General features: G+C 50.1%; 1 protein-coding gene across 3 annotated transcripts in view; it reads right to left on the bottom strand.

Moving 5' to 3' along the window:
* NEURL1 (neuralized E3 ubiquitin protein ligase 1) overlaps positions 1-25,811 on the bottom strand; it is a 72,965-nt gene that overhangs the window by 34,462 nt on the left and 12,692 nt on the right. The gene's annotated exons all lie outside the window — the stretch shown is intronic.

Raw genomic sequence — 25,811 nt, 5'->3', positions numbered from 1 at the left:
AAGCATGCTGGGACCCCAAGGCATCATCGAGAGACCAGCCGCTAAGTGTGTAGCAGGCACCGCCTGTGTGATCTGATTTCTATTCCAGGTGGCAGAAGCTTCTGTTATGTCCATTTTACAGAAGGGAAAGTGGAGGTTCTGAAATGCTCAGGTTACCGAGCAGGTCAGGGGCAGGGTCAGGATTCAAGTAGACAATCTCCCAGCCGTCTCCATTGGAGTCTCTCCCAGGAAAACCCGACTACCCCTTCCTCCCAGGCCCTGGCTCCGCCCCAGCTCCTGTCTCCAGGTCCAGGGATCTGGGCTCCCAGATATAGATCTGGGTGGGGAGGGAAGGCTAGGGGGCAGAGGGGTGGGGCTGGGAAAGGAGTCACAGGAAAGGTGTCAGATGGAACTCAGAGGCCCAGGCACTATAAGAGGCTGGTCTGGGCATCCTGTCCTCAGCTCAGGACCCTGCTGCTGAGTGGGGGGGTCTCCTGAGTGGGCCTGGGGGAGGGGCAGCGAGGGGGGAGGGGCATCTGGTATGTACCTAGGGTCACCAAGCCAGAGGGCTGGGCCAGCCCACAAGCACACAGTGTCACAGCCCCCCACCAAACCAGAGGCCGGCCTGAGACTCCTCCCTGGGAGAAGCTGCGACACCCGATTCTACACAGGGTGCCTCCTTTCTCCGGGCACGTGCTTGGCTGAATGTGGCCACACACACGCATATACACTCCATGACACATGTACACACAGTTCCTCTGGAAGGATAAGTCAAAATCTGATCAAGAGGAAACAACCCAAAGACTTTTCCGGGGTAAATAATCACAGAAATAGCAAACACAAGGCCTCGATGTGTGCCAGGGAGTCCTAAGCACACGACACATATTAACCTGTTCAGTTCTCCCACAACCCTGAGAGATCAACTGCATTCTTATGCCCATTTTACATATGAGGAAACTGAGGCAAAGAGGCTGCTCTGGAGGCTGTTCCTACACAGCAGAAGTCAACCCCCTTCAACCCACCTGCCTCTAAAAGCACCAGTTGATGAGCCTTTCCTCACAAACCCTTCCCATTTTGGGCAGCTTGACCACCCACCATCACCCAGCACTGGAAATCCCTCCTCTGGAAGCCCCACTAGGGCCCCCAGCACAGACAAAGTCCCCCCTCTTGGACCATGTCTTTCCCAATCTGCTGTCTTACTCCACCGTACACAGGGACAGCCATGGCCTTGTCTGCTTGTCCTGGCTTCCTGCAGGCATTTCAGCAATTCAACATGACTAACACTTATTAAGCACCTATGGTGTGCCAGACTCTAAGCTGTGCACTGGGGATGCCACAGTGATCGACAGTAGACAGGCCCTGGCTCTCGTGGACCTAGAGTCTAGAGAGAAACAGACATTTGTCAAGTAGTAGAGTGAGGAAGATACTATCCCAATTCTAGGAAAGTGTTCTGGAAGAAAGCAGGGCTCGGGGCAGGCTTTCCTGGAAAGCAACCGTGAAGGATAATTATATGCACATTCCTGTGTTGCAGAGGTAGGTTAAGGGGAGGTAGTGCTTCTGAGGGAGTGAGCATAACACATGCAAAGGCCCTGTGGCTGAAGGGAGCCCAGCCCTTTCAAGAAGCAAGGATGGAGCAAGGACTGCGAGAGCAGCCTGGGGGAATTTTCTGACAGCAAAACCAGGGGAGCTGGAGACACACCAGGAAGGGCTCAAAGAGCCGGACGAAGAATCTGGACTTTTTTCTGAGAGCCATAGGGAACTCCTGACGGGCTTTATCAGGGAGGCAGCAACACCAGGTCTGAACTGCTAAAAGGTCACTCTGCCATCTCGTGTGCAGAACGCACGGAGGAGCCAGGAAGGCACCAGGGGAGAAAAGAGCGGCATCCACAGGGTCAGGCTGGTCCTCGACTCGCCCTTGCTCCTCGGGCCTAGCATCGTGCCTGCACAGAGCTGGCTCTCAGAAAATCACTCGCCCATGGAACTGAATCTGTGCGATGCTCAGGAGATGGGGGGGTGGGTGGGGCAGGGAGAGTCCTTCAAGTTTACGGCAATCCACGCTTGAGCCACAGGAGAGAAAACGAATAGAGAACTGAGACAGCCTGGGCGGCCCCAGGCCTCTACGGCACCACTGTCTGAGGAGTTGTCTAGCAGAGTCCCCGGGTTCAGTTTCCTACAAATCCACGTCCCCAATTTAAATGGGAAGTGGCAATGTCCTGTGACTGAGGGTTGCCCCCATTGCCTCCCCAGGGCAGTGTCCAGGCCTGTACAGATGACATAGGAGCCAGTGCTGCCCCCCTTCCCAGTTTTATTCATTGGGGCATCACATAAATTTTCATTTGGCCAAAGGATTCCATCACTAAAGGGGTGAGAGAACGCTGGACCTACATCATCCATTTATTCATCCAGCAGTCACTGCATGCCAACGATGGACCCACGAGTGAGTGAGACCCAACTTCTGCCCTTCAGAAGCCAAGCAGGAGCCACGCTGGGATCAAGGAATGAGGCTCCTTTGGCTCTGGCTGAACATTTGTAGTGCTTTGTTCTGTAGCCAGAAAGGATGTGAAAAGAGGATGTGAAGGGGGAATCTACAAGCCAATCTACAGAAGTGACTACAAGCGCCTCCATTTACTGAACAGTTGCTATGGCCCAGACATGGTGCTAAATGTTCCACACACATAATCACACCTACCCCACCCCACCATATCCCTGCAGGATTACAATCATCCCCTCTTGCAAGCTATAAAACTGAAACAGGAAGGTTAGAAGGTTACACTGACACGGAGTTCAAACTCTACTCGAAGTAGAGTTCAACTGGGTAACACTCAAGGCAGAGTTCAAACCCAGATCTGCCTGATATTCAAAACTCACACTTTATCCAGAACAGATGAAAAGGTAGGAGTGCTTCTTTCTTGGGGAAGAGAAGACAAGGGGACAATGATCTCCTTAAGGAATCAGAAGGGTTCTAGGTGGAGGCAGGGCCTAGGAATGGTCCAGTAGGCCGAGGGTGACATCCCAGAGATGGAGCTTGGATGAAGACAAGGGAGACTGTGGTCTTGCCCAAGCCTGGACTTCCCATCTGCTGACAGGAGAGCTCATCCTGGAGATCTTGGAGGAAGCAGACCCATCCTTGACATTGGGGGTGGGGGAGGGAAGGGGCTGTGGTCCCTCAGAGCACAGGGGCAGAAGGCAGGCCTGGGTGTGCCCCTGGGGAGCAACTGGGCTGACAAAAAGCCCGCCCAGGCTTCGGAAAGGAGCCCTCCCTCTCTAGCAGCCCCCTGCTGCCTCTGCCCTCCAGCCCCATCCAGGGAACACTCCCCGTCCCTGAACCCATTCAGCTCCTGAGACCCTCACCCTGCTAGCGTCCCCCTCATCTCCCAGCCAACTCCTCTCTCCTGACGCCTTGCCACCTGCTCCTCTTCCTTCCTGGGCCCCCTCTTGGTCCCCACAACGAGCTCCCCACCACAGCCCTCCCCTCACCACATCCTTCCTCATCCACATCTCCCAAGACCCAGCACAGCACCTCTCGGAACGTCAAGCCTAGAACAGACCCAACAACGGCAGAATAAAACCTGGAACAAGTTCTCTGGACAAGAGAAACCATTTAAGTCAGAGACCCTAAGCTCTCTGAAGGGGAGGGAACGCGAGAGAGTGTTGGGTCCAGCCACCGCCCTCGGCTGCGGCGATGAGGCCAAGTAAATCATGGGCTTTCCCCTGGTTGCACAGTGGGTGGGAAGGCAGGAGTGCTGAACTCAGGTTTAATGTTGTCTGATGTTTAACATAAAACACAGGTCGGGACACTGGGCAACATGGAAGACTGGACAAGTACAGGTGATAACTTCTCTTTACAGTGGGGGAGGTAGACAGAGGAGCCTGGTATAAAGAGAGGTCAGGAAGGGGAGGCGGCCCTGCTAGGAGGAGTTGGGGGGCAACTCCTGGCTGCTTTAATGTCTTTTTTTTTAAATCAAGAACAAGGGATAATTTGATTGAGCTGATGAGTCACCTGGCATTTGGGGCTTAAGGCTGACCTGCTAGGGCTATTGTCCCTGCCTGATTAGACGGGGCCTGGTGCTGAAGAAGAGGGAGCAGCGAACCCCCACAAGCTGCCTCCCACACCCAGAACCTGAAGTGGAGGCTGCTGCCTAGAGGCTGCGAGAGCGAGCAAGCACATGGCGATGAGGACAAAGCCGCACAGGGACAGAGAGCAGGAAACCGGAGCCAGGGAGCCCACGGGGCGTCCTCGGGGGTGGGACAGGTGCCCCAGCAGTGACAGCTGCCAGCGCCCAGGATGACGGGAACACAACAGGTGCAGAGGCGGGGGCGGGGACTGAGGGAATCTGAGAAAACAGCCTAGAGTCGGGCACCCCTCCCAGGTCCCAGGCCCAACGCCAAGTAGCCCTTTCTCAGACCCTCCGAGACTTCAACACACCTCCTCCTGCTCCCCCGGTCTGGGCCTCAGGGCCAGCATGCCCAGCCTGGACTAGACAGAGGGGTCACCATCCATGCCAGGCAGAAAGGACAGAACAAGGAAGAACAAGGTTTCAGTTCCCAGAACACAGTGTGCCAGACGGAACCCACACCCACAGAGCCCCCAGCTGGAACCAACATTTGCCCATGATAAGATCTATGACCCCCACCAGGAAGGGTGGGTGCCTTGCCACCCACCTGCGTGGAGGTTTGAGCTCTGATCTGGAGGTCAGATAGGCAAGCTCCTCTCTCACATGACTGGGCAAGCTACAGAGTTTTCCCGAGGCCTGGGGCTCAGCTAGTAACAGTAACCGCTGATGATGTGGTTCAGAGAGTCAGAGAACTTAGGAATCCAGGTAGAACCTGAAGAGGCTAGGATCTCCACCCCAACCTCAGACAGGAAAGACCTGGGACATGCAGACTATGAGTATATAGTACACCAAGGAGAAGAAAGGGAGGACCCACCTCCATAGGTAATGACCTTCCTCATCACCATCATGGACCACTCACTCAGCACTGGCCTTGCTCTCGTCGCCGTTCTAAGCTTTGCATGTGTTATGGCGTGCTCGACTTTTATGCAAATGTCATCCCAGAGTACCAGGTGAAATGTGGGTTCTTCTAAGCAGGCAGAATAAACATCGCCCTTTGTCACCAGGCTAGCACTCAATTTTGCTCTATTTTTGAAATAAATTTCAAAGCCATCCCAGTGATCACAAGTGATAAATTATCAGGGCCTGAGTTCATAAAGTTTGGTCCCTAAATTATGACCTTGCTGAGGAAGGTGGGGGAGGGCAGACAATGAGACATTGAAGGGGAAGGGGAAGCAGAGTGATGTGGAGACCCAAGGTGACACAGGAGATGGAACACACGTGCTGGAGCAAGACAAGAGCCTCATCTGCTAGAGATGTGTAAACATACTCGACTGATCCTGCTGGATTTCGAGGAAAGCTGGCAGCTGATTGCAGGAAGTTAAATCCCTCCTCTGCAGCCAGAGACTGCCCTCCCCACCCCGTCCCTCTCCAGCCCCTCCCCTGCCACACACTCATACATGCACCTCCAGGCCTTGTGGTTCAGCCAGGAATCCCAGTGCCCACCCTTTCTGGTCTCAGCACCCAGATATCTGAAGCCCCCCACAGGCTGGGAAGTTCCCCTATCCCACACCTCCTCCAGCCCACCTTCCTGCCTCTGAGGAGTCCACTACCTCATACTCTCTCCTGCTTCATGCCCCTCCCAGATCCCATCTACTGTGGGATAGCAGAGTCCAGGACCAGCTGACGTGGCCCTCACCTCAACTCCTATGCCTTGACCCTGCCTCCTGCCCACTGCCAGGGCCTCTCCTTTGGGCATTAGCAAGTAAGAGAGGGTGGATGCAGGACTCCACAGGGGCCAGGGTCTGGGGCACTCCCAGAAGGGCCACTGGCAGCCAGACCCCAAGGATCTGACACCACCAGATATTACTCACTGCCATCACTCAGGATGCAGACATTAGGTTCTTCAGAGGTAATGGTAAAGAACCAGCTTTTGAGCCAGACAACCTGGGTTCGTTCAAATCTCAGATATAAAACGTACTGGGTGCCCATTTTATCAACTGAAAATGAGGTTGACAATAAAAGCTCTGACCTCATAGGGCTCCTCGAGTATGAAATACATTCCCATACGTAATGTGTTCAGAACAGGGTGGATGCACAGGAAGTGCCACAACTGTGGGAGTGCTATTGATGAAATATTTACAGACCTGAAGTCGACACAAAGGCCCTATCATGGACGGGCCTTAAGGATGAGAAACCGGGACACGGAGTAGGAACGGGGAGATGTGGGATCTGACCTCAGGTCAGTTGGCCTCCAGACCCTGCACTTAGGCCTTGCATGGTACCCCTCCCAGGACAGAGGGCAGTGTACTGGCCAAGCAAATGGTCATGGGTGCAGCCTTGGTGAGGATCAGGCTGGTGACCACACAGGGCCCAGGATGCAAAGAAGGAGTTGGTATCCAGGAAGCCATCCAGCAAAGCAGAGAGGCTGAAATGCGAGTCCCAGGGGCTGTCAGAGGGCAGGTGGACCCTGAAGTCCCAGAATCCCCTGTCCAAAGGAGAGAACTCCACCCCCAGCAGTTCGGCTGGCCACCTGGGGGCTTCTGCCTCTCAGAGTTCCTTAGTCCCACTGGGCTGGGCTGCCTCCCTCTCCTCACCATGACCTCTGACCTGGCTCCCCACTACCCCATCAGTGGGAGTCCCAGTACCACCTCATCCTGCTGCAGAAACTAGGCAAAAACTAAAACAAACAAGCATCCAGATCAATTAAGAAAATGACATTAACTGCTGGCACCTTGAAACACCTGCTCTGAGCACGCATAAGGGAGGGGCAGCACTGGGAACTCGGTGTCTAGATGTGGAAACCGAGGCCTGGGAAGTGGAATACCGCATCCAGGTCACACAGTCAATATGCAGCTAAACTGAGATTTGGACACATGTCTAACCTGATATCAGAGTACCAGCACTGGCCTCTCTGCCATGTGGCCTCTTGGAAAAACCCAGTTCGTAAAAGCCAGAGAAAACGTTCACAAAAATATCTTACTGGATTTGCAAAAAGCCCCCAGCAGGTACTAGAGGGCAGCTGCTCATCTCTTTTGACAGATGAGAGAAACAGAAGCTCAAGGAGACAAAAATGAATTGCAGAAGCTACAAGGTGCCAGAGCAGGGTCCAGAACCCAGACCTCAGACTCAGGAGCCCAGGGTGCTGGGCTTTGTCTACTACAAAACACTGCCCTGAGAAAAGCCACCTTCAATTCAACAAATGCAGCACTGGTCAGAGGGGCCCTGGTCAGCAAAGGTGCAAATGTAAAATCTGCTGACCCCAAGGTTAGCTGACTCTGGACTTGGGCTACACGGTACCCGCAGATACTACCCGACCCTGCCTGGGTCCCTGTACCACCCAGAGACCTCACCCCAGGCAGGTTCTGGGCTCTTGAGTTTTGGAGACCAGAGCTTTACACTATGTACATGACCAAAGGGGAAGTGGGGACTAACGCAAAGGGGTACCCACCCTCACAGGCCTAAGACAAAAGCCTGAAAACACTCTGAAGTGAGAGGGGGTGACAGTTCCTTTAGGGGAGCAGGGTCTCAGATTGATGCTTCTGTTCTCACAGAGCCAGAGTGAGTGGCTGACCTAAAGGCCAGCCACTGAACTATGCCAGCTCTGTGCCCACCACCCGGGGCCATGACCTGGAACACAGGGGACGTTAGCCATGCTGGCTGCAGAGCTGAGAGCAGGATGCCCAGGCACGGTGGCACCTGTGAGTACTGGGGTCCATTCAGGGCCTGTCATGAGAGGCCTGTGGCTTCCAAGCCCACTGAGCCCACAGAGGGACTCAACTTCCTGCCCCTGCACCTCCAGCCCTTGGCCCTCATCCCAAACCCAGACAACCTCGCATTGCACCATCAGTCAGCCTGCAAACAGGGGTTCTTGTCCCTAAAGGCCGGGGGATGACCACCAAGTCTGCGGCTGCCTCAGTGCTGGCTGCTCCTCCTGCTGGAGCCAGAGCTCAGGTGCAGCCGATGGTAGGGGGCTGTCGGGACTATGGTCTTCCACCGAAAGGACGGCCCCAGAAGGGCAGCCACCGGGGTGAAGGCAGTAACAGAAAACCCCTTTTCCTCCCTGCAGCTGCTCCCTGCAGTTGCCCCGTCTCCCAGTTTGCACCATCATCCAAGCCCCCACCTTTCTTGCCTCTCTCTCCAGTTAACATATTCAGGCTCCTCCTTCAAGATGCCACCCCCTCCCTCCCTCCCTCGAGCTGCTGGAGGCCCGGGTCAGATAATCCATCAGCCACCCTAGCAATGCACAGGGTAGGTTTGCCAGCGTCAAAGTTTAGAGGATAAAGCTTTCCCTGGGAACCACGACTCTGCAGTCCATGGTAAAACTTGACCAAGGCCAAGGGAGGTCTGAAGAAGCCTGCTTGGGTTTGGGGAGACTCAAGGAGGGCAGCCTCTTATAATGTCTGCACAGGTTCCTTCCCCCTGGTGGGGGTAAGGCGCCAGGAGGTGGGTCAATGCTGCTCCTGGGTTGGGTCCCATGACTAAGTGAATGGGCTTCCCTGGTGGCTCAGACAGTAAAGAATCTGCCTGCAATGCAGGAGACCCAGGTTCAATCCCTGGGTAAGGAAGATCCCCTGGAGAAGGGAATGGCAACTCACTCCAGTATTCTTGCCTGGAGAATCCCATGGACAGGGGACCCTGGCGGGCTACAGTCCATGGGATCGCAAAGAGTCAGATACGACTGAGCAACACACACACTTTAAATGAAAAGAAGCAACGATCTCTCTCCCATCTCTAAAACAATGCCCCAGGCCTCACAGTCTCAACTCTGCTTAGCCAAACCCACTTCTCCTGCCCGGAAAACAAGTGTTCTCAACACCAATTAAGGGGTGTGGGCTACATAAGCCTTTGCTTGGGGATCCATTTTTACTAGTCATGACACCACCTCCATAATAATTCTCTGTGTGACCCGGGGCAAGTCAAACTCCTCTGTGGACCACAGTTTCCACATCGGTAAAATGGATGAATTGGACTCGTGGATCTTCAGGATGTGGGAGGGGGATCATTTAGGGAAAAGCAATCAAGGATCTCCACTCCCCCCTTACCTCTCACAACCCTGCTTTCCACTATGGTCTAACGGAAAACCAAGGATGGGTCAGTCAGCACGCTCTAACTTACTGCTTCTCAGTCTTCTTCCTGACCCCATCCAACATGGGCACCTCCCCAGGGTTCTGTGGCCTGCCTAGTTTACCCCTTGAGTTCTACCACCCAGGCCACACGTCTGGTGTCAGCCTGAATTCCCCATATGGGCCATCACCGTGTCCTTCTATGATCCATGCCCTGGCTACTCCCACAGTTCAGGCCACCAGCATCATCCTGACTTGGACAGTTCTTCTGACAGCCTGTCCCCTCCTCAGGGCTGCAGGCTGACCTTTCTGCCTGACTCATTGGCTGGGGCACTGCCCAGCTCAGAGCCCACAGTGGATAAGCTCAACCCTCCGTTGGGAGGCAACCAAGGTCCCCAGCCCACGGTACCTGGCGTCACCTCAGGCTGTGACTTCCCCAGCCCCAAGCACCCACACTCTGTGCACTTGAGCCATGCGTGCCCCAGAACATAGCTGCATCACACATGTCCACGGTGCTCTCCTTTCCTGGAACGTCCCGCACCAGTGACTATTAGTCACTCAGAAACTCCTACCTTGCCTTCATCTCTCAGCTTGGATGGCCCCTTCCTCTGAGGTCGTCCCAGCACCTCGGGGTGTTGGGAAGACTAGGCCTTCTGCCTCCAAGGCACATCCATCCATTCGTGCAGCCCCAGTCTTGCAGTGATGCCAAGGGTCCTCTTCCCATACTGGGAGCAACCTGAGAGCAGGCAGGTGTCTTTTTAGCTCTGGATCCCCAGCACCTAACATGGTAGGCGCTGGGTCTGCTCAAACTATATTTTATGAAGGAAGTAAGAACCTCATGCAAAGAGTTGACTCACTGGAAAAGACTCTGATGCTGGGAAAGGTTGGGGGCGGGAGGAGAAGGGGACGACAGAGAATGAGATGGCTGGATGGCATCACCGACTCTGTGGACATGAGTTTGAGTGAACTCCGGGAGTTGGTGATGGACAGGGAGGCCTGGCGTGCTGTGATTCATGGGGTCACGGAGAGTCGGACACGACTGAGCGACTGAACTGAACTGAAGAAAAAGAGAGGAATTGGAAGATGGAAGGAAGAGAGGCCGAGGCTAACAGTGAGGGGTTTTCCTTGATCCCCTCTAACCCTTCTCCAGGCTCTAGGCCTCAGCCTAGCCACAATGCCCCAGGAAGGCCCAGTGGAATTGGAAGGTTGCAAACTGCCTGACCCATGATCTCACATTCCCCGGGTGGCCCTCCTTGTTCCCTGAGTTCTACTGGCAGTACAAGCCAGTGCTTACTTCAGTAGAAACAGCCAAGAAGCGGAGCAGCCAGGTGTGTCCCAGAACACTGAGGAACCAGAGCCTTATCTGACCATCTTGCCTGGAGGCAGCAAGAGAGCAACCACTGGCCCCTAACCACACACAGGCTGCAGGCCTGGGCTGAAAACCACACACCTGGCTCCTGCCCAGCCTCTCCCGCATTAAGGCGGCAGGGAGACGAGCCCCTCCAGCTCGTTTGCATAAACCATTTATAGCAGCGCATTCAAAACCCACGCCATCCAAGAAGGAAAATGCCCGCTGCCATTGCCTGTGGCTCCCCAGTCTGTCGTTCTCCCCTCTCTTCTGTTTTCTACTTTCAGGGCAGGAAGCTAAGCTCGGGAGAAATCTCTACCCTGGCTGCTCCAGGCAGCGGAGGAGCTAAATTTTCCCTCCACCTTGAAGGAGAGTGATGTGCAAACTCTTCCAGGTGTCAGTGACTTACAATCAGCAAAGTTATGTGCATCCGTGAGCTCATTCTCACAGAGTCTTCTCTGTGATGCAGGAGGCAGGTCTCGTCGGGATCCATTTTATAGATGAGGAAACTAAGGTTCAAAGAGGCTGATTTGCCCAAGCCACACAAAATTACTAAGTGACCAGAATGGACATTGTGACTGACCCCCAGCATGTGTTCTGCTCCAAGACGACAGGGACTCTCCACCCTGGCTGCACATGAGCATTACCTATGGAGGTTATAGAACTACTGATGCCCAACTCTCAACTCCAGACCAACTAATACAGAAACTCTGAGGGTGGGATTCAGGCATGTGTGCTTCCAAAAGCTCTCCAGGTGGTTCTAATATGTGTCCAGAGTTGCAATCCACCAGCATAAACCAATCATAGCGGTTCCATTCCCCACTGGGTCAAGTATGGCCAGGTGACCCACTTCTGGCCAATGAAGCATAGTAGGGAAACTGCAAAGCCCTTCTGAGAAAGGTTTGCTAGCGCCTCAGAAACACAACAGAGAAGGCAATGGCAAGCCACTCCAGTACTCTTGCCTAGAAAATCCCATGGATGGAGGAGCCTGGTAGGCTGCAGTCTGTGGGGTCGCTAAGGGTCAGACACGACTGAGCGACTTCACTTTCACTTTTCACTTTCCACTTTCACACATTGGAGAAGGAAATGGCAACCCACTCCAGTGTTCTTGCCTGGAGAGTCCCAGGGACGGGGGAGCCTAGTGGGCTTCCGTCTATGGAGTCACACAGAGTCGGACACGACTGAAGTGACGCAGCAGCAGCAGCAGCAGAAATACAAGGGGCTTCCCAGGTGGCATTAGTGGTAAACAACCCACCTGCCAATGCAGGAGACATAAGAGGCACAGGTTCAATCCCTGGGTCGGGAAGATCCCCTGGAGGAGGAGATGGCAACCCGCTCCAGTATTCTTGCCTGGAAAACCCCATGGACAGAGGAGCCTGGTGGACTACAGTCCAGGAGGTCGCAAAGAATCGGACAGGACTGAAGTGACTGAGCACGCACGAAAGCAGAAACACAGGAGGGGTTGTTCTTCCTCTCGAGAGGTTGTTGGGTCTGACTGTGATTTCTGGGCCTGCCGTGGCCATGTTGCTACCAGCCCCAAAGGAAGCCAACCATAGATGGCAGAGCAGAGAGATGGAAAGTGTGTCATCTTTCACCTCATCGTTGAGCCCAGACTCCACCAAGCCTGACACCCACCCAATCCTGGGCCTCCTGTGCCCTGAGAGTACAGCTAGTACAGTGTTTAAGTCAGTCCAGGGCCACGTGTGTGACGTGCAAGCAGAACCCCAAGACAGGAGCAGTCACCTGCCCCATATCTCCCACCCCCATCATGCCCTCTTAGGCCGTCCACTACAGAAAGCATAACTGATTGAGGACCCCACCCTGGAGCTCTGAAATCCACCCCAGGCCTTGCTCCACGGCCTGGCCTCCAACAGCCACTCCCAGCCAATGACTACGTGGGGCAGGGAAAGTAAGGCAGGCCCATTCCTGGGGGACATAGGACTCCTCTGAGCAGTGACTATGGCTCAGTCTGAGGACTCCCCAAGGGCCTTGAAGAACTTTCCCTGGACTTGCCCTGCAGCCTAAAATGCTTCTGCCAAACTTCCTTCCTCACCGCTCTTCCCTCATGGAGGCCCACCAGCACTGACTGCTAACGGCTCGTTCAGGCTTTCCTCACTTTCTCCCTATTTTTCCTCACACAAGCATATCCTCTGATAATTTTAAAAATTATTTTTGCACATTTACTCGTCTCTTGACGGTCACTGAATAATACCTGACCCACCTAACAACGGACCTTCACCACTTCATGCCTGGACCACCGTGAGAGTCTCCTAAGTGGGCATCCCGCCTTTGAGTCCCCTTCACCCATCCCCAATCCTTTGTAAGCTAGCCATGCTGTCCCCCCACCCCCACTCAAAAACTTTCAATCACTTGGGAGCTCCCTGGTGGCCTCCCATCAGCAATTTGGGGCTTTAACTGCCATGCGTCAGGTTTGAACCCTGGTCAGGGAACTGAGATCCTGCAAGCTGCATAGTGCAGCCAAAACACAAACAAAAAAACTTCAATCATTTCTCCTTTCTTACACCATCAAGTTTAACCTCCTCTGCCTTTATAGGCAACTGCTGACTCAGACCTGCCCCACCACCCAATCCTATTGTTTCACTTACATGCCTGGAGGGCTGCCCCATGTGGGAGCAATGCTGGCTATTAGTAGAGCAGAAATGATTGACACAGCCCATTCCCAGTGAACGCTGAAGCTGAACAAGATCTGAGCACCAGCTCTACTCATATCCACAGATGTTTTTGGTGGCAAAGTCTCCCACCAGGCTTCTTTTATCTTTCTACCCCACCATTCCACAGGACACTCTAAGGTTGCCTTCTGGTCCAAGTTAGCTGCTGAAGCTCCAGCCACCTTGTCCAAATTCCAGGTAGGAAAGCAGAAGGAACACAGAAAACCAAAATCAAAGGAACCACACCAGCTATCTGCCCCTCTTTAAAGATGCCTTACTCAAAGTCAGCCCAACAATTCTAATTTACATTCTACTGACCAGAATGTAGTCACATGGCTAAACCAAGATGTAAGGGAAGGTGGAACATTCAGTCTTTTCACGGGACACATTGCCACCCCAAATAAAAACAGGGTCTCAGCCACACTATTGAGCTCCATTCCCTCTGGAACACAGGACTGATACCACAGCACAGAGACTTCAAAACCAGTGGGGTGTTCCCTGGTATCTCGGTGCACCTGCTGTCCCTCCAGCTGAACTGTATGCATAATACAAGAAGTTGTTTATGAACTTGTTCATGACAGGTTGAGATGCTGGAAAACCATGTAATTTATTTAAATATTACATAAAATGTATCAAAAGTCTCTTTTAAGAGAATGAAAAGAATGAATAAACAGAAAAGCCACAGGGAAAAAATTATTACAAAGCACATATCTAATATAGCACCAGAATACATAAGGGCTTCCCAGGTGGCACAGTGGTAAAGAATCCCCCTGCCAATTCAGGAGACACAAGAGACATGGGTTTGATCCCTGGGTTGGGAAGATCCCCTACGGAAGGAAGAATGGCAACCCACTCCAGTATTCTTACGTGGAAAATTCCATTGACAGAGGAGCCTTGCAGGGGTCACAAAGAGTTGGACATGACTGAGCACAGACCTATACACAAAAGCTCTTAGCATCTTTATTTGTAATAGCAGAAAACTGAAAAGAACCCAAATGCCCATCAACAGGTGAACAGATAAATAAATTTTACACCCATACCATGGAATATTACTAAGCAATAAAAAGGAGTGAACTATGAATACACACCACAACATCTCAAAATAAGTATACTGAGTGAAAGAAGCCAGAGGAAAAGTAGGTACATTCGATATTCCATTTACACGGATTTCTCAAAAACTGAAAACTAACCTTTAGTGACAGAAAGCAGATCAATGATTACTTGAATCTGGGGGTGAGGGGCAGGGAGAGAGGCGTTTCTAAAGGCACAGGAAAATTTTCAGGGTGATGCAGATGTTCATTAACTTATAGGGCTAATGGATATATTTGTATGTCAAAGCACATAAAATTGTACACTATTATAGATTTAGTATACATATAGTGTGTCTATTATACGTCAATAAAGCTAATTTTTACAATCCATTAAATACAGATGTGAGAGGAGCGAGGGGGTGGGGAAAGAATATTGTCGTTCCTGTTAAAAATAAGTTAAATCATTTCCTTAAAAAATGAAAAATAGAATTATCATAGGATCCAACAATTCCATTTCTGGGTTCATACCCCAAAGAATTAAAAGCAAGCTCTTAAGTGGATATTTGTACACCTGTGTTCATAGCAGCATTGTTCACAAGAGCCAAAAGATAGAAACAATGCAACTGTCCATCAACAGATGAATGAACAAAATATAGCAATGAAATATTCAGCTTTAAAAAGAAAATTCTGACATACAGATAAACTGGACTTATGGAAAATTCTGACATATTAGTAACTGGCTCATTACTAAGTAAATGAGCCAGTCATGAAAGGACAAATATTCTATGATTCCAATCACATTAGGTACCTGGCGTAGTCAAATCCATAATGACAGAAAGTAGAATGGTGAGCACCAGGGGCTGGGAGCAAGAGGGAACGAGGAATTACTGTTTAATGCATGTGGAACCACAAAAGACCTTGAAGAACTAAAGCAGTCTTGAGCAAGGAGAGGAAAGCTAGAGGCATCACACTTCTTGAATTCAAACCATAACGAACCTAAAGTAATCAAACAGTATGTATGACACTGGCATAAAAACAGACATATAGACCAGTGAAACAGAACAGAGAACCAACAAGTAAATCCAAGCACTTATGACCAACTGATCTTCAACAAGGGTGTCAAGGGCTTCCCTGGACTTTCCTGGTGCAGTGGTTAAGACTCTGTACTCCCAGTGCAAGAGGCCCAGGTTTGATTCCTCATCAGGGAACTAGATTCCACATGCTGCACTAAAAGAACTCGCATGCCACGATGAAGACTGAAGACCCCACATAGCTCAACTAAGACCCAGGGCAGCCAAATAAATACATAAATATTTAAAAATATAGCTGTCAAGTGCCCAATGTGTGAGCCAGCCGCTGGTGGCAGCGATACAATGGTGAGCAAGCCAGGCAGTAAAAGCAATCCCACTTCTGAGTATATATCCAAAGGAAATAAAATCACTATCCTAAAGAGTTATCTGCATTGCCATGTTCTTAGCAGCACTATTCACAATAGCCAAAACATGGAAACAACCTTAGTATCTATCTATAGATGAATCAGTAAAGGAAATGTTATACATATACACAATGGAATATTATTCCACAATATCATATTCCTTTTTTAAGAATGTTGTCCCACCATTATGGACAACATGGATGAACCTAGAGGGCATTATGCTGAATAAAATAAGCTAGGCAAAGACAAGTCCTGTATGAACTTATTTATATATGAAATCTTAAAAGTCAAACTCATACTTCAATTAAAAACAAATAAATTTTTAAAAAATAAAAGTAAATATAAAAATAAAAAAACTCCAAAAAAAAAGTCAAACTCATTAAAGCAGAGAGTAGATTGGTGGCTGCTAGAGACTGAGGGATGGAGGAAATGAGGAGATATTAGTCAAAAAGTATAGTTCAATTCAGTTCAGTTCAGTCGCTCAGTCGTGTCCGACTCTTTGCGACCCCATGAATCACAGCACGCCAGGCCTCCCTGTCCATCACCAACTCCCAGAGTTCACTCAAACTCATGCCCATCGAGTCGGTGATGCCATCCAGCCATCTCATTCTTTGTCGTCCCCTTCTTCTCCTGCCCCCAATCCTTCCCAGCATGAGTCTTTTCCAGTGAGTCAACTCGTCGCATGAGGTGGCCAAAGTATTGGAGTTTCAGCTTTAGCATCAGTCCTTCCAATGAACACCCAGGATTGATCTCCTTTAGTATGGACTGGTTGGATCTTCTTGCAGTCCAAGGGACTCTCAAGAGTCTTCTCCAGCACCACAGTTCAAAAGCATCAATTCTTTGGCGATCAGCTTTCTTCACAGTCCAACTCTCACATCCATACATGACCATGGGAAAAACCATAGCCTTGACTAGACGGACCTTGGCTGGCAAAGTAATGTCTCTGCTTTTTAATATACTATCTAGGTTGGTCATAACTTTCCTTCCAAGGAGTAAGCGTCTTTTAATTTCATGGCTGCAATCAGCATCCGCAGTGATTTTGGAGCCCAAAAAAATAAAGTCTGAAACTGTTTCCACTGTTTCCCCATCTATTTCCCATGAAGTGATGGGATCAGATGCCATGATCTTTGTTTTCTGAATGTTGAGCTTCAAGCCAACCTTTTCACTCTCCTCTTTCTCTTATAATAAACTCTTTCTAAATCATCCATTGTTGGTGACAGTGGTAGAGTTTAAAACAGTGACAAAAATGATGAGGAGCGGACTTCTTTGGTCGCTCAGTGGTAAAGAGTCCACCTGCCAATACAGGAGACTCAGGTTCGATACCTGATCCAGGAAGATCCCACATGCTGAGAAGCAACTATTGAGACTGGCATTCACTACTAAAACCCGTGTGCCCTAGAGCCTGTACTCTGCAACAAGAGAGTAGCCCCAGGTCACCACAAGTAGAGAAAAACTCACACAGCAACGAAGACCCAGCACAGACAAAAATAAAATAAATAAAATAATTTTTAAAAATGAGGAGGATGCAATATGATGTCTTTGATGGGGGGATCCAAAACCACACACAGGGGGAGGAGGATTTGGGGTCTTCCAGAGAAGTCTTTAAGGGGTTCCTTAATTCCTATGGAGGGGAACCCAACCCAGCCAGCCCCCGGAAGTATGAGAGATGCCATCATTGATTCAACCTACTCCCTCCTTCTTGAAACGCCCTGTGGGCAATTAGTGGAGAGGAGGTCACAGCGAGGTGCCCCCATGGAACTTAGCAATAAGCTCTCCCTGAACAGTAGTCTAAGAAATTGGTTGGTCATAGATCAGGGGATGCAAAGTTACCCGCCAAAACAAAATAGCCCCAGACCTGGTGGGACTTACAGGAGACATGACCGCAGGCATTAACAAATCCAAAGCAAAGACGTGTTCATTGGCCACCAAGGTATCAGGGGAAAGGGGTGTCACCAAGGCAAACTGTGGTGGGGCCCATGGAGCGCAGTCAGGGAGATGATGTCCTGCCAGGCTGGTCCAAGTGTTGGGTCCACCTGGCAGACATTTCTCTTAATGAAGCGGCCCGGGCAGGGTTCAGAGCCCAAGGCCATTCAGTCCTCAGGTTGGGTCCCCAGCTCTCTGTCGGGTGCCAGGTTCACCCAGCACTTCAGTAGCTTTCTGCAGGGGGTAGATGCACCAATAGTCAACACAGTCTGTTTCTGTGGGAAGTAGTAAACTGACTTCTGATTTGACTCATGGGTTTTTGTGAACTTGATCAGATGAGGCAGGAGCCCCCAGCCCTATCAACTCAGGTAAGACACCTTGGAGATGGAAATTTGGGGCCAGTTCAAACCAAGAGTACTCGCCTGGGACTGACCCACCTGTGTGGTCAGCAGCCTGCCCTGCCCCATAGCTCACCATCTCCAAACTTCCAATAATAAACAAGAAACACTTCTTCCTTACTGAGCTCTTACTAGGCACCGGGTCCTTAGCCACATGACCTATAGCTATGACTTCATTTAATTCACACCATAGCCCTGTGAGGTAGGAACTAGAATGCCTAATAACTGATAAAGAAATCCATGTCTGGAAGATCAAGAGATGTGTCCAAAGTCAAGATCCAAGAGTCAAGATTTGAACCCAGATCGACTGACCCCAGACAAGTGTTTCACAACCGGTAGTGTACGGCTCCTTCACACCAGTGTGGCCTGATGTTCTTGTTTTAAGAAGCAGATCCTAGGCATCCACCCCCAGATTTACTAAACCAGATTAACTGAAGGAGGTAGAGGATAGGAACCTGCAGATTTTCAAGCTTCCAGGCAATCTGTAGGCCAATTAAGGTCTGAGAACCACAGCGCTACGCCAATATCACAACCTCTAAACCCTACCACCAGGACCTTCCTCGGCCTCTCCAGCCCTCTGCCATTCCTCGGCTCTCTTCCCATTGCAGCCACAACCTCTCCCCTAAGTTTAAAGCTCAACATGGCCCTGCCAATCCAATGACTCGCCCAGAATGCCTCAGGGCTCCTCTGACATCCCCAAACTCAACCCCCCCCCTTCCCCTTCAACCCTCCTCTCCTGCTCGGTGTCCTGTGGGATCACCACCCTTCCAGCCACGTGAAAACCCCGGCAGCATCTTCGATTCTTCCCTCTCCCTTACCGCCACCTCCACTCATGTACCAGCGCTGCCAAGCACACCTCCTAAGTGTATCTCAAATGTGTCCCTTCCTCTCCTTCACCAAAACTGCACTTCAGTTTTTGGCATCTGTCCCCCAGCCCCAGACAGCTACACGCCCATCATAACTGGTCTCCCTGCTGCCACTGTTCTGTTCTGTTCTGTTCTGTTCCGTCGCTCAGTCGTGTCCGACTCTTTGCGACCCCGTGGACTGTAGCCTACCAGGCTGTTCCGTCCATGGGATTCTCCAGGCAAGAATACTGGAGTGGGTTACCATTTCCTTCTCCAGGGGATCTTCCCGACCCAGGGATCGAACCTGGGTCTCCCGCATTGGAGGCAGACGCTTTAACCTCTGAGCCACCAGGGAAGCCCACTGTATCCCTCCTTAAATCCACCCTCCATGGACCAGCTAGAATGAGCTCTCCAGAAAACGAATCTAAAACCTTTAATGGCTCCCACCGCCCAGAGAAGCGCCCGGCTTGTGTGGACATTGGTCCATCCATCATCTCCCTTTACTTTTAATGCTGAGTTACTGGTTTACTAGGTGATGGTTTGCTCTTGGCAATGAGATGAGTGCCTCACTAACTGCCTAGGAGCAGATGCTCAATGTATCTTTATACACAGCCTCGGATACAAGCACTGGCATTTCTGCCAAGAGAGCAGTGACTGGAATGCTCATAGTGAACAATGCAAGGTCTCCCGGCCCCGTTCCCCGGCAGCAGGGGCTTCTGCTGAGGATTCTCGGGCCTGCGATTTCTAACACTTCTCTTTCCTCTTTCAGTCTCGGGAATTTCTACACTAGTTAGTGACAGCTTCCTAAGTCCCACTGTGTGTTCTGTGAAAGAAGAATAAGTGAATAAATGAGAAGTTATTCTAAAGGATGTTGAGTGGGATGGGGAGGTTCCCTCCAGAAAGAATATCTAAACATCACGCTTGGTGGTTTTCGAGTAGGGACCTGGGTCAAGCAAAGGAAGCAAGTCACAGAGTCCCAAGGCTGACCTGAGTGCGCTGTGCGGCTCAGAGGTCAGCGGCCCCCTTGCTCTGGTTACTGGGTACAGACATTTTACATATCATCATCGAGTTCATGTCATTCTTGCAAAGATCCTCACTGCTCCTTCTAGAGCCCTGGGTCTTGAAATCTCTGTCCATAATTAGCAGCGCAGCTAATAAGTGTCAGAGTCGAGCCTAGAATCCAAGTTCTGCCTCTAAAGCTCATGCTCTTGCAGAGAAATCTGAAAAAGACCACACCTTCTAGGGCAGAGGAGCCCTGCGCACAGGGAGGGATAGAAACCCACGTAATGAGCTGGCTCCCACAGTCCAACACAGGCAAGGAGCGCCCCCTGACCTCTGCTCATCCAAGGCCCACCCTGCGAGATGCGCAAAAAACGGCTGAGTCTCCAGGACGGGTGGGAGCCCAAAGTCACAGTGACAGCAGCGGAGTCGGGACCAGCAACCCAGCTCTCCTGGACCCTCGGCCACCTCTCCCCTTCCTCCCACTAACCACTTCCTTTCTTCCCTGCCCCTGCCTCGTTGCTCAGCTGCTTCCCCAGAAGGCTGGGGAGAGTCCCAGACCTCAGGCCACTTCCAGGCAGGTTCATGAGCCCCCACCCCAGCACGCAGCCCCGCCCCAACCAGCTCCTAGACTCAAGGTGCCCTGGAGGAGCAGACAGCTCTGCGTTCCAGACCTCCTCTGCTTCGGTCTGCCCTGTGACTCTGAGTTGGTACCCTCCCCTATACAAGCCTCAGTTTCTCCCTGTAAAAGGGCAGGAATGGACACGATGACCCCAAACCTCTCCATCCCTGAAGCACCAAATGTGGCTAGCATCCTAGGGGCAAGTTCAGGGTCACGGGCACCCCAGTGACCTTTGGCAGGTCCACTCAGGTCACACCCTGGGGAGGGGGTGCAGAGGGGCCTCCCTAAAGCCCCACTGCCTCCCAGTAAAAAACAGTGAATTTCATTCCAAATAAGGGAACTGAGAGCACAGTTCCCAGCCACGGCCCAGTTCCGGCTGGTTTATGTTAGCGGGACAAGACTAAACAGACCTTCACAGTCTCAGTATTAAGCACTAAAAATGAAAAAAAACGACTGTTTGTCTCTGGATCATGGGGTGAGGAAGAGGTCGGTGCTCCCCTAAGGCCCCCTGACAGGCTTGGAAGACTTGGGGGTACCGGCCTTCTGGAGATGGGGGTGTCTGAGGAGGGGCCCTAGGGAGGAGAAGGGTTTCCGCAGGCAGCGATGCAGGGCAGGCACTGGGGGAATAGTGCCGAGGGGCTAGGGTGGAGGGGGAAAGAGGCCCTTTGTGTCTGCAGTGGTGGAATCGTGCAGAAGGGGGCCAGACCATCGAATATGGAGATGGGGAGAGAGAAAAGGAAATGCAGAGGAGGACTGATGCAGCCAGCCACCAGAAGACCCTGGGAGGCTCCTCCTTACCCCCACCCCACCTGCCAGGGGTGGGTGACCAGGAGGCCAGGGGGAGGAGAGGGGCTCCACTTCCTGGATAATTCAGCCACCTGCTCCCAGCGGCCCCACCTGCCTCCCACAGTGTGGACACCACAAACCTGAGATAAGAATTTAATTATTTACAAAACAGAGAAGCCTGAAGCTGGGCTGCCTTCCTGTTTTCCCATTGGCTCCCTCCAGATCCATAGGCCTTTCACCTAACTGGGCAGGGCCTGCCCCTCAATCCCTCCATTCCTGGGCCAGTTCCTTTTACAAAGTGCTTTGCCATTGCAGTCTGACAACCCCAGGGGGCTGGCAGGCATCACAGTTTCCATCTTAGAACCAGCACTCAGGGAGTGACAAGTGCTGCTCAAGGTCTTTGGTCTGTGGACGGCAGGGCTGGTGGTACCCACAGCTTCTGAATCCTCCTTCACCCTGATAGTCAAGGACACTGAACACACCGTCATTGGCCAGCTTGGCTTTACTGCCCAAACACAGGTGGCTCAGTCTGCTCCATCTGCTACCTGCCCACCACCCGAGAGCTAGCCGTCTTTATCCACACTTCCCACCATTCCTCAAAGCAACTCGCTCCTCCTGGAAACCCTCCCCGACCCCACTCAGCCTAACTGACTAGCTAGCCTCCTTTCCTGTGATCTGCCTCAACCCCAGTGATCAGCCCCATAAGCTCTATGAGGGCAGGATCACGTCTGTTCCGAGGCACACGAGAGAAAGGCCCCTGATCACAGTGACATCATGTCTCCCCAGCCAGTCAGTCTGGGTGGGAGCTGGCCCACAGGGAGAGAAGCCGTGGGCCCAGCCCAGCCCTGCCCCTGCCTGCCAGAGCCACACTCCAAGCCCCGGGACCCAGATTTAACATATCTCACTCCATGTGTGCTCCTCTCCCCGGGGAGAGGGATCTCCCTGGGGGCCCCTCAGCACAAGTTAAGATCTGATCGGCACTAATTGGACCAAGCTGACAGTGCCCAGGGCAGCTTGAGTCCTGTCATCATGGATTTGACTCACCAAGCAATGGCTGTCGGTGCCTATGGAGCCCACCATTAGTGTCATTTTGGGAGGATCAAGCAAGCTTGGATGGTGCTTTGTGAGTCAACACCACTGCCTGGCCAAGCTTTCAGCCAGAGACCTGGAGCTTATAAGTGATTTATTCTTGGTCTCACATCCAGGCAAGGGCTGGAATCCAGCTTCCTGATCATCAGTGTATTGGTCCATTCCTCTGCTTATGGTCCCAGAAAGTCTTCCCTGGAAGAAAAAGTGGGTTCGAGTTCTTCCTTTCCTCCCAGAGCACAAGACTTCCCGTCTGATAATCAACCCCCAAGCCTAACACTGGAGCCTCCACCCAATTCTAGAATACAGATCTCCCAAATGAACTCTCGGCCCCAAGACTCGATGCTCAACTGCAATCGTGAATTCTGGACCCTGAAAACTCTTCCTAGGGATAAAATCCTCACCCCAGCATGGAACTCAGACCCCACAAACAGATGCACCAAAACCTACCCCAAATCCTGCCTTCAGATATTGCAGCCTCACCCCCCAGACAGAACCTTGTACCCTGGGAATCAACCCTTAGCACCAGACAGCAAAGCCCCACCACCTTCAGAACAAGCCCTGAATTTTGGGAAATTCTGTTCTCAAAACCAGTCCAGGCTCTTCTTATATTTTGTTTCCTTAACACAACCTCAACTTGGGGACCAGATGAGGGGAATCCAAGCTCCCTAAAACACTTTCCTTCACATTTTGTAGTAGGAGAACCAGAGGACTCTCACGCAACGGAAACCCCCGTTTCCAGGAAGGCTGCACTCTGATGCAGAAAGCTCCATGTAAGTGGCATCCTGGTTACTCACAGCCTCATCCCACCACTTCCTCCATCCTTTTGGCTCTTCACCAGGGTCTGGACGTCTGGCTTGTCTCCTCAGCCCCAGAGGATCTGCCAAGCCTGGCTCAGGAGAGCAGAAAGCCCCTGTGCGTCTCTCAGGCACTGGCTAGGTTCTTTGCGCCCCCAAAAGAGGGGTTTTCCTTATTCATTCTGGGTCTGTTCAGATTTTCTTTCATTGTGATTCAGTCTTGGTAAGTTGCATGTTTCTAGGAATTAATCCATTTCTTCTAGGTTATCCAACTTGTTGGCATATAATTGTTCACAGTAGATGAAAATATAAGAGGAAAGCACCCTACAATTCTTTGGGTTTATGTGGTATCCGTTACAACGTCTCCTCTTTCATTAATGACTTATTTGAGTCTTCTCTCTTTTTTCTTAGTCTAGTTAAAGACTTGTCCATTTTGCTTATCTGTTTAAAAAACAAAACAGTTTTGTTGATCTTTTCTACTGTCACTCTAGTCTTTATTTCATTTAACTCCTTCCTTCTGCTAACTTTGGGCTTAATTTGTTTTTCTTTTTATAATTCCCTGAGGTATAAAATTAGGTTATTTATTTGAAATCATGCTTTTTTTTTTCCTTAACGTGAGTATTTATCACTGTAAACCTCCCTGTTAGAACTGCTTGTGCTACATCTCAGAACATTCCATTGGTTTGCTATGTTTCCAGTTTCACTTGTCTTGAGATTTTTTTAAATTTCCCTTTTGACCGTTCAGGAGCATGTTGCTTAATCATATTAGTGAATTTTTTCATTTTCCTCCTATAATTGATTTCTAGTTTCACATCATTGTGGTCAGAAAAGATACTCAGTAAAACTCCAACCTTCTTCAATACGGTAAGACTTGTTTTGTGGCTAACCTGGAGAACTGCTAAATCAATCTTGAGCAAGAAGAACAGAGGCATCACACTTTCTTTCTTTTTTCTTTTTAAGACAATTTTCCTAAGACAAATTGCAAATTAAGCTAAAAAACTATAAGTATCAAAACAATATGCTGTTAACATAAAAAACAGACATACAGATCAATGGAACAGGATGGACAGCATAGAAATAAACCCACACATACACTGTCCACTAATTTTCAACAAAGGTACCAAGGATAAGCAATGGGGAAAGGATAGTTTCTTCAATAAAAGGTGCTAGGAAAACTGGATATCCACATGCAAAAAAATTAAATGGACCCCTCATCTCATAGCAGGTACAAAAATCAACTCAAAATGAATTAAAGATCTAAATGTAAGACCTAACATCACGAAAATCCTGGAAGAAAACATAAGAGTTAAGCTCCTTGACACTGATCTTGGCAATGATTTTTGGGGGTTGACACTCAAAGCAGAGGCAACAAAAGAAAAAATAAACAAGTGAGACTACCTCAAATTAAAAAGGTTTTGCACGCAAGGTAAAAAAATAAACAAAATGAAAAGGCACTCTATGAAATGGGAGAAAATATTTGCAATCTATATATCTGATAAGGGGATAATTTCCAAAAATATATAAGAAACTCTTACAATTCAATAGCAAAAATAATAATAATACTAACTCGATTGAAAAATAGGCAAGGAACCCGAATAGTCATTTTTCCAAAGAAAACATACAAATAGCCAGCAGGTACATGATAATGTGCTCAACATCACTAATCATGAGGGAAACACAAATCAGAACCACAATGAGGATCAGAATGTGGTAAAGAATCTCCTGCCAATGCAGCAGACATGAGTTTGATCCCTGATCCAGAAAGATCCACCATGCTATGCAGCAACTAAGCCCGTGGGCCATAACTATTGAGCCTGTGCTCTACAGCCTGGGAGCCACAGCTACTGAAACTCAAGTGCCCCAGAACCCACAACAAGAGAAGCCACCACAATGAGAGGCCCCCACACCACACCTCGAGAGGAGCCCCCACTCGCCACAGTTAGACCACACATCAACAAAGACCCAGCAGAGCCAAACACAAATAAATAAAATAATTTAAAAAACACACAACGAGATATCACCTCACACCTGTTAGGATGTCTATTATTAAAAAGACAAGAGAAAGCAAATATTGACAAGGATGTGGAGCAAAGGGAGCCCTTGTACGCTGTTGGTGGTGTAAACTGGGTACAGCCATTTTGGAAAACAGTGCAGAGGTTTCTCAAAAAATTAAAAGTAGACTACCATATGACCCAGCTGTCCCACTTCTGAGTATATAGCCAAAGGAAATGAAATCACTTTCTTGAGGAGATAATTTATACATCCAAGGTCATTGCCACATTATCCACAATAGCCAAGATATGGTAACAACTGAAGTGTCTATTGATGGATGAATGGATAAAAAATATATAGTGTATATATATGTATACACAGATATGTCTGTTTGCATGTGTATAAATGGAATATTATTCAGCCATAAAAAGAAGGAAATCTTGCCATTTAGAGCAACATGGATGAACATGGAGAGCCTAATACTAAGTAAGCCACAGAAAAGATAAAGAAAAATAAATACCATAAAATATACTCATTGGAAAAGACCCTGATGCTGGGAAAGATTGAAGGCAGGAGGAGAAGGGAACAACAGGGGATGAGATGGTTGGATGGCATCACTGACTCGATGGAAGTGAGTCTGAGCAAGCTCCAGGAGTTAGTGATGGACAGGAAAGCCTGGCGTGCTGCAATCCATGGGGTCACAAAGAGTTGGATATGACTGAGCGACTGAACTGAACTGAGTATCACTTATATGTGGATCTAAAAAAGGAGGGGTTGAATTAA

The sequence above is a fragment of the Moschus berezovskii genome, chromosome 12, assembly GCF_049115385.1.
Source record: "Moschus berezovskii isolate FMDL1 chromosome 12, NW_MosBer_1.0, whole genome shotgun sequence".
NCBI lineage: Eukaryota > Metazoa > Chordata > Mammalia > Artiodactyla > Moschidae > Moschus > Moschus berezovskii.
This window is presented reverse-complemented; position numbering and strand designations above follow the sequence as displayed.